This window comes from Alligator sinensis, unplaced genomic scaffold (assembly GCF_000455745.1).
Source record: "Alligator sinensis unplaced genomic scaffold, ASM45574v1 scaffold148_1, whole genome shotgun sequence".
In the NCBI taxonomy this organism is placed as follows: domain Eukaryota; kingdom Metazoa; phylum Chordata; order Crocodylia; family Alligatoridae; genus Alligator; species Alligator sinensis.
Window position 1 is genome coordinate 868,976 of NW_005842407.1, and position 6,447 is coordinate 875,422.

The 6,447-nt window shown below is 47.9% G+C and overlaps 1 long non-coding RNA gene across 1 annotated transcript; it reads right to left on the minus strand.

Moving 5' to 3' along the window:
* Nucleotides 1–548: 548 nt before the first annotated feature.
* On the minus strand, nt 549–3,780 carry LOC102380663. Its single transcript, XR_324571.1, has 3 exons — nt 3,531–3,780; nt 1,818–1,936; nt 549–632 (listed from the first exon to the last, which is right to left on the minus strand). It is a non-coding gene; the product is annotated as an uncharacterized LOC102380663 (long non-coding RNA).
* Nucleotides 3,781–6,447: the final 2,667 nt, after the last annotated feature.

A 6,447-nucleotide genomic window follows, 5' to 3' on the forward strand; every position in this document is an offset into this window, starting at 1 on the left:
GTATCTAATAATGAACAAAATTGTAAAGTTGTGGCAGCCATCTTGGAATCCAATATGGATACCACAAGGGAAATGTTACGATTGATCTCTTTAAGTTGTACAATTTTTGTTTTGTCATTGGACTTAATTTCTAACCCTAGTGGGGGCTGAAATATTCACCAAAATATGAATTTATATATTTGGATTCCAATATGGCGCTACATGGATTATTTGTCAGATTGGCAACATGACTTCTGACACACGTAGACCACTTTTACCTGAAACACACTGCTGCCGCCTGAGGTAATGAGTTGCCTATTGGGCAAAACCTTTTGCTTTTCTTTTTTACTCTACTAGCTAGTCATGCCATGTTTTCTTCAGCAATTCTGCTGTCTGTTAGCTGATTCTAGTAATGTAGCTCCTATTTAACAGAACAGCAAGTTGTTTTGAATTCTAGCTAAAAAATCTGTATCCATATGCAGCTTATTATTTTTACCTTTTAATAGTAAAAATGATACGCTCCTACTTACCATTTTTGTCTTTATAATTAATATGATCTTTACCTGTTTGAGTTTGGTGTTTTTCATTGTTGGTTATTTCAGTCTCTTCTTTGATATGTTCCATTACTGTTAGTGGTTTCCTCGTGCTTAATTCTGGAAGCAAGCAAAAGATCTGAGTTGATTTTGTAAAGAAAGTATCTAAATAGAGAACATCGTATTCCTACTGATTCAAAAATACGCAAGCTTTCGTGGGCACAACTGAATTCATCAGATGTGCTTCTATAGGTTATTGCCCACAAAAGCTCACATCTCCCTAAATGTCCTGCAGGAATATGTAAGTCAAGTGGTTTATTTGAAAATGGAGAGTAACAAAACCAGTGTGGATAGGACCTTCTCCCCTGTGGCATAAGGCAAAAAGTCTTTAATCTATCTAAGATACCAAGGGCTAATACTGAAGGTTTGAACTGCATGAGTTTGGGTCATCCCAGGCCCATGTCACTACATTCTCTGGCTCCCAGGCACGATGTACTCTGCACACACTACCCATTTCAGAAAACTGAACACCTTCTCTTTGTACTCTGCTTAATACTCCTGTTCTTTAGGAGCTGGGCTCTCTTAGTATCTCTGCCTGCAGTGGGTTAGACCAGGGGCATGCAAAGTCCAGGCCATGGGCTGGATCAGGCCCATCCCAGACTCCATTTCCGGCAGCCCCTGCCCAAGTTCCTGTGGTTGGTTTCCATGGAGACCCCAGGAGTGGCAGGGCCATGACAGCACAGGGCTAGGGTTTTCATGGAGACTGGCCCAAGCAGCACTGCCAGGGTGCATGGCTGTGTGGGGAGCTGCTTCAGGCCCAAGGCAGGGCCCGGAGCCTGGGGTCAGGGCGAGGATCTTGCAGTGGCAACAGCATGGGCTGCAGCCAAGGTGAAGCTAAGATCTGCTGCCTGCCCATACTGGGTAGAGGTGTGCAGGCAGCTGATCGCAGCTCTGCCGTGGCTCTGAACCATACCGTCACCACTGCAAAATCCCAGCCTTAGCCCTGGCCCCGGCCCTGGAGCAGCTCCTCCCCAGCCGTGCGCCCTGCCAACGGTGCTTGGTCCGGTCTCCGTGGACTCCCTAGCCATGAGCCGTCACGGCCCTGCTGCTCTTGGCATCTCCAAGGAAACTGGTCACAGTGACACAGGCAGGGGCGGCTGGGAAATTGAGTTAAGCCACTGCTGGATCTGCCATTTTGCCCACCCCTGGGTTAGACCCAGGTGCTAAGCGCCAAGCATCTTCAGAAAAGTGGAAACTGAGCAGAGTAAGGGGGGCAGTGAACTGGAAAGGAAGCAATGTACCTACCTTGGAAACTTCAGAGGCCCGCCCACATAGGCAGGAACAGTGGTTTGTCTAAAAATTGTTCCTCTTAGAACTGTTGATTCGCGTCTCTGTGAAAAGACTGAGGCTCGTGTCTCAGAGTCCTGAAATGGCCACAGACAATATAGATGACTCCACAGAAGTTATTTAGCAGACAAGAGACAAAGCAAACACTCCTACTTCTACATCAAACATCTGCTGCTGGTGGTGTTCAAAAATCCTGCTAAAAAATCACATTTCATTAACATCCATGTTTTGTGAATGTGTGGCCCAGTTTGTGGTGTCTTTTCACAGCCCAGAGAGCTGATAAGAAGACACAGCAGGCAGAACTAAAAGAAAGACAGTCTGAACCTGAATCTTCTCAGCTCCCAAACAAATGTCACAGACTTCTTTTATGTCCTTGAGCAAGTCACTTAAGCCTAGACCCTCCAAAAGAGCTATGTATGCAATTCTGATGGACTGCAGTGCGAATCTGGGATCTAAATACATTAGAGCAGGGGTTCCCAAAGTTTTCATGCCGTGGCCCAGCAAACCATGGCCCAGAAGTGTCTGTGGCCCAGCAAACCATGGTCCAGCAGTCACAGCTGACCGTGGCTAGAATTTCTGGCCAGAAGAAATTCTCTGGGCAGGGTGGTGGGCCAAACCTTGCACTGCTGTGGGCCCTGTGAAAGGAGCCACGGCCTCTTTGCCTGGCTCTGGGGGGACCATGGTTTGCCAGTCCATGGCCACTTCTAGTCCAGCAGCCGACTGTGCTGCAGACCAGCAGGCTACCTGCCATGGCCTGGCACCAGGCCGTGGCCTGGGGATTGAGAACCCCTGCCATAGAGAATCTAAGCCTAAGGACAGGGTACACTACAAAGCTATGTCAAGTCAACCCTGTTGAGTTCGAGACTGATGTATTTCTGTAACGCAGCGCCAGGTTACCAAACATATTTACAAGCTGCCAAACAGCTTATAACATAGCATCAAACTACTAAATGCCAGAACAGGCAGGCCCAGTGGGAAAAAGCTGCTCTAGAACCCAAGGGAATATTAATGGTGGTTAACATAAGTTACTAGTAGTGTCATACTGGGGCAAGATTGTCTGAGGTACAGCTACCATAACTACCACAACTTTATCAAAGTAACACTGGTAAAATGCTTCATTTAGATGCTGCACTCAATACAGCAACTTCTTTTTTTCCCCAGAATAAGGGCATCTACGCTCAGAGGGAGGCAATGGGATAATACTTACCCCTATCTTATGTCTTGTCTAGTCAGACATCTAAGCCTTTCACCTCAGGAGCTGTCCCTACCTACAGTCATCTCCAGCACCTCACCTGATATGGCTCCGAATTTAGGAGAAGCATCTAGAATCTAATGCAATGCACACAATAACAATGATGAGAGTACAAAACAACCAGGCTGCAACAGAAGACTAGTTGTGCATTGCAGGCAGATCCCCACCTGCCTTGGTGCCAGTACTGACAGCATTGTACTCAACCTCCCAAGAGAAGTTCACCTTAGAGGAGGAAGGGGAAGGATCTGTAATTACCCCATTATAGGCAGCAGCATCAGGATGGAGAGCGTATGGTCAGAACACCCAAATAGATGCTCTCACAGAATACTTAGGTGCAGAGGACTGACTTGCTTGCATCATTTTGCATTACAGACTGAAACAGTGTAACAGTTATTCTGCTGGCAGAATAATCAACTTACATTCAAAAGAGTGTTGCCTGGGTTCCAATTTCTTTCCATGGTTAGCAGGAAGTCTTTGGAAAAGGTCATATTCACTTTCTCATTCTGGATGCACAGAACTCCAATCCCTTTGATTGAGAATTTAACTTGCCGTTGCTGGCTGATCAGTTGGGATATGTATTGGAGGGTCTCCTTCATGCATTCTTGTATGATCTCCCATTTCACTGATCTCTCCACAGATACAGTCCTTAAGTTCAAAGAAACAATTGGAATTTCACCTGGAAATCAGCAGTCAGAGAACATAAAGAGATCTGTAGAGTTAGCAGGCTTATCAGTGGCAATAAGGCTCATAGACACTACCTTGCTATTGACATGGCTGTGAATGAATTAATCATAATTGCACGCCTGGAGCATCTTCCTGGGGGAAGTTTAAAGCACTCTACAGTTATGAATAACATCTCACAAAGCCCTGTCATGTCATCCCACCTATTTAATTAGTAACAGCAGCTAACCTTCTATAAAAGCTTCACCAAGAAGGATCTCCAAGCACTGTAGAAGCAACCTGAGACCCAGCAGCTGACTAACGAGCAGCAATGATACAGATGATGTCATGGGAGGAAGAAAAGCATGCCAATTATACAACTGGTCCAATAAAAGGTAACACTGAAAAGCCCTGCCTCTCTTTGTTTCAAGTGGAGTTTCACAAACTATGCACACTGGCCCTGGGGCCTACTCTGCCTAGGCCCCAGGGTCACCCCTTCTTCCATCTGCCAATGGGGCGGCACCTTACAGACTAACTGAATTACAGATGCAGAAGGTGCATCTCTACCCGGCTCCCTGACTGACTTCAGGCTAACATGCCTAACCCCGTCTGCCAGTTTTGCCAAATTTCTTACCAGCTGTGAAAGGGGCAGTAAAAGCCCCTCTAGTGGGTCCCAGACCCCTGCCCTACACGCCCCGATACTCACCGCAGGAGCCCAAACAAGCAGCAGCTAGGAGGGAACATTGGATGCAGGCTCCGCGATTCCGGAGCTCCCTGAAGCTGCGGATCAGCCAGGGACAGGGGCGGAGCCTCGGCGAGACATGGGCTGCTCAAGTAGCAGCTAGGAAAACAGCTGAGCGGCCGGCGGGGGAAGAAGACAACGCCGGCCAGGACCAGCTGGAAAGTGGGCAGGAGGGGCACAGCAGCAGCTGGAGGGCTCTAGCACGGCAGGAAAGGAGCCCAGGCCCAGGGAAGCAAGAGATGCCCAGGAGCAACACCACAGCCTCATCAGGGAATGCAGGTACGGTGGCTGGGGAAAGAGGCAGGGAGCGGCTAACTCCCATGAGCAGCTTGGCAGGGAGGAAAGAGAAGCCTGGCATGGGAGCTGCGTGCCCCTCCAGCTGGGGAGGAGCAAGAGGGCTACCCCAGGTCAGCAGGGATCCAGAGGCAGTTGAGTTGGGAAGAAGGATTGGGGAGGGGCACAGAGCGGCTGCCCACCCCCGTAAGCACTAGAAGGGAAGAGACGAGCAAGTCCCCCCTCCCTTATTCTTTCTCCTTTGTTTTGAGCAACAAGTGGGCACTGGAAGACATGATCTCAGGAGCCTGTTGGCAGACGCCATATGTTTTGTGTTAGATTCCTGTGGAGTCCTAGTTAGCCCTAAGGCAGGGCAGGTTTAGGGACCCAAGCCAGCCTGAAGCTGAGGAACCGGCTGTGGAAAGAAGATCGTACTGGCCAAGAAGGCCCAACCCGTCCCAGGGCGGGTCATCTGGGTGACAGGAGATATCATCCAGAGGAAGACCTGCAGAGTGCAGCATTTGCCCAGGCTGTGGAAGTGGTAAGGGTGGGGTAAAGGGAAGTTTTTGGAGCTCCACGAAGAAAAGACCAGGGTCGAGACCTCTTCACTTTTGGGGGCCACCTGAAGAGAACTGCCTCCCCAACAAGGAACATCAAAGATGTGGCAGGTGAGTAGGAGCAGCACCCAAGCAGGAGCAGCATCTAGGTGGCACCCGAACCCAAGTCTCACCCTGACGTTGCTTGCGGGCAAGGCACCAATCAAGAAGAGGCCGAAGCCCTACAACACCTACCAGTGACACCAGCACTCTGGCAAAAGTCAGCAGTAGACTGACACACCAGAGGAGGAGTGGGTGGGCTTTTTTGTTTCCTCTTATTGCCACTGCTTCTTGCTCTCAGGATATCATTTCTACCAGTGATTCTTAAGCAGGGTGTTGGGGCCACGCAAGAGTAGCACTGTTAGCTGTGCAAATACCTACCCTTGATTCACAAGACAAACCCAGAGAGTTCAATGAGGAATCCTTAGTGTCAAAACCATTCTGACCTGCTGTTGTCTTTCTTCTGAGTTCTTTGCAACAGAAGAATTGCTCTAATATTTTTCCATAGTAAAAAAAAAAGAATGTAAGCTGAGAGTGGGCATTTTCAGAGGAGTGCCTTGAGTCTAAAGGGTGCCTTGAGGCTAAACAAACTGAGAACTACCATTTAATACTCTCCCTTCCCTCTGCAATGCAACCCCCCATGGCATTGACACAAAACTGCTTTCTTTTCACAACTGTACATGTACTTCATAGAAACCATGGCTCTTGCCAGTTCTGTTTCAAGCTGAGCCACAATGGATGATTTAGTTAATATACATTTAAGCAATTACAATTAGACCAGGTTACAAATGCATTCCAAGGAAAGGCAGAGGTTTTGCTTAGTCTTCTTACCAGGATAGTAACGGTATGTTTTGTATTTCTTCCGTTGATAGTCTGGGCAAAGTTTCTGAGATGGGAGAAACACGGGTCTTTGTTTCACCATAAATTTGTTGCTGCCAAGATCTACCTTTTTTAGGGCAAATGAAAATATTCCCAGCCCAGGTATTATGACACCCTGAAGAAAAAAAAAATCAAGATTGAGGGTTGAAGACAAGTCTGCTTTCTCATATTTCATATTGCCATGTT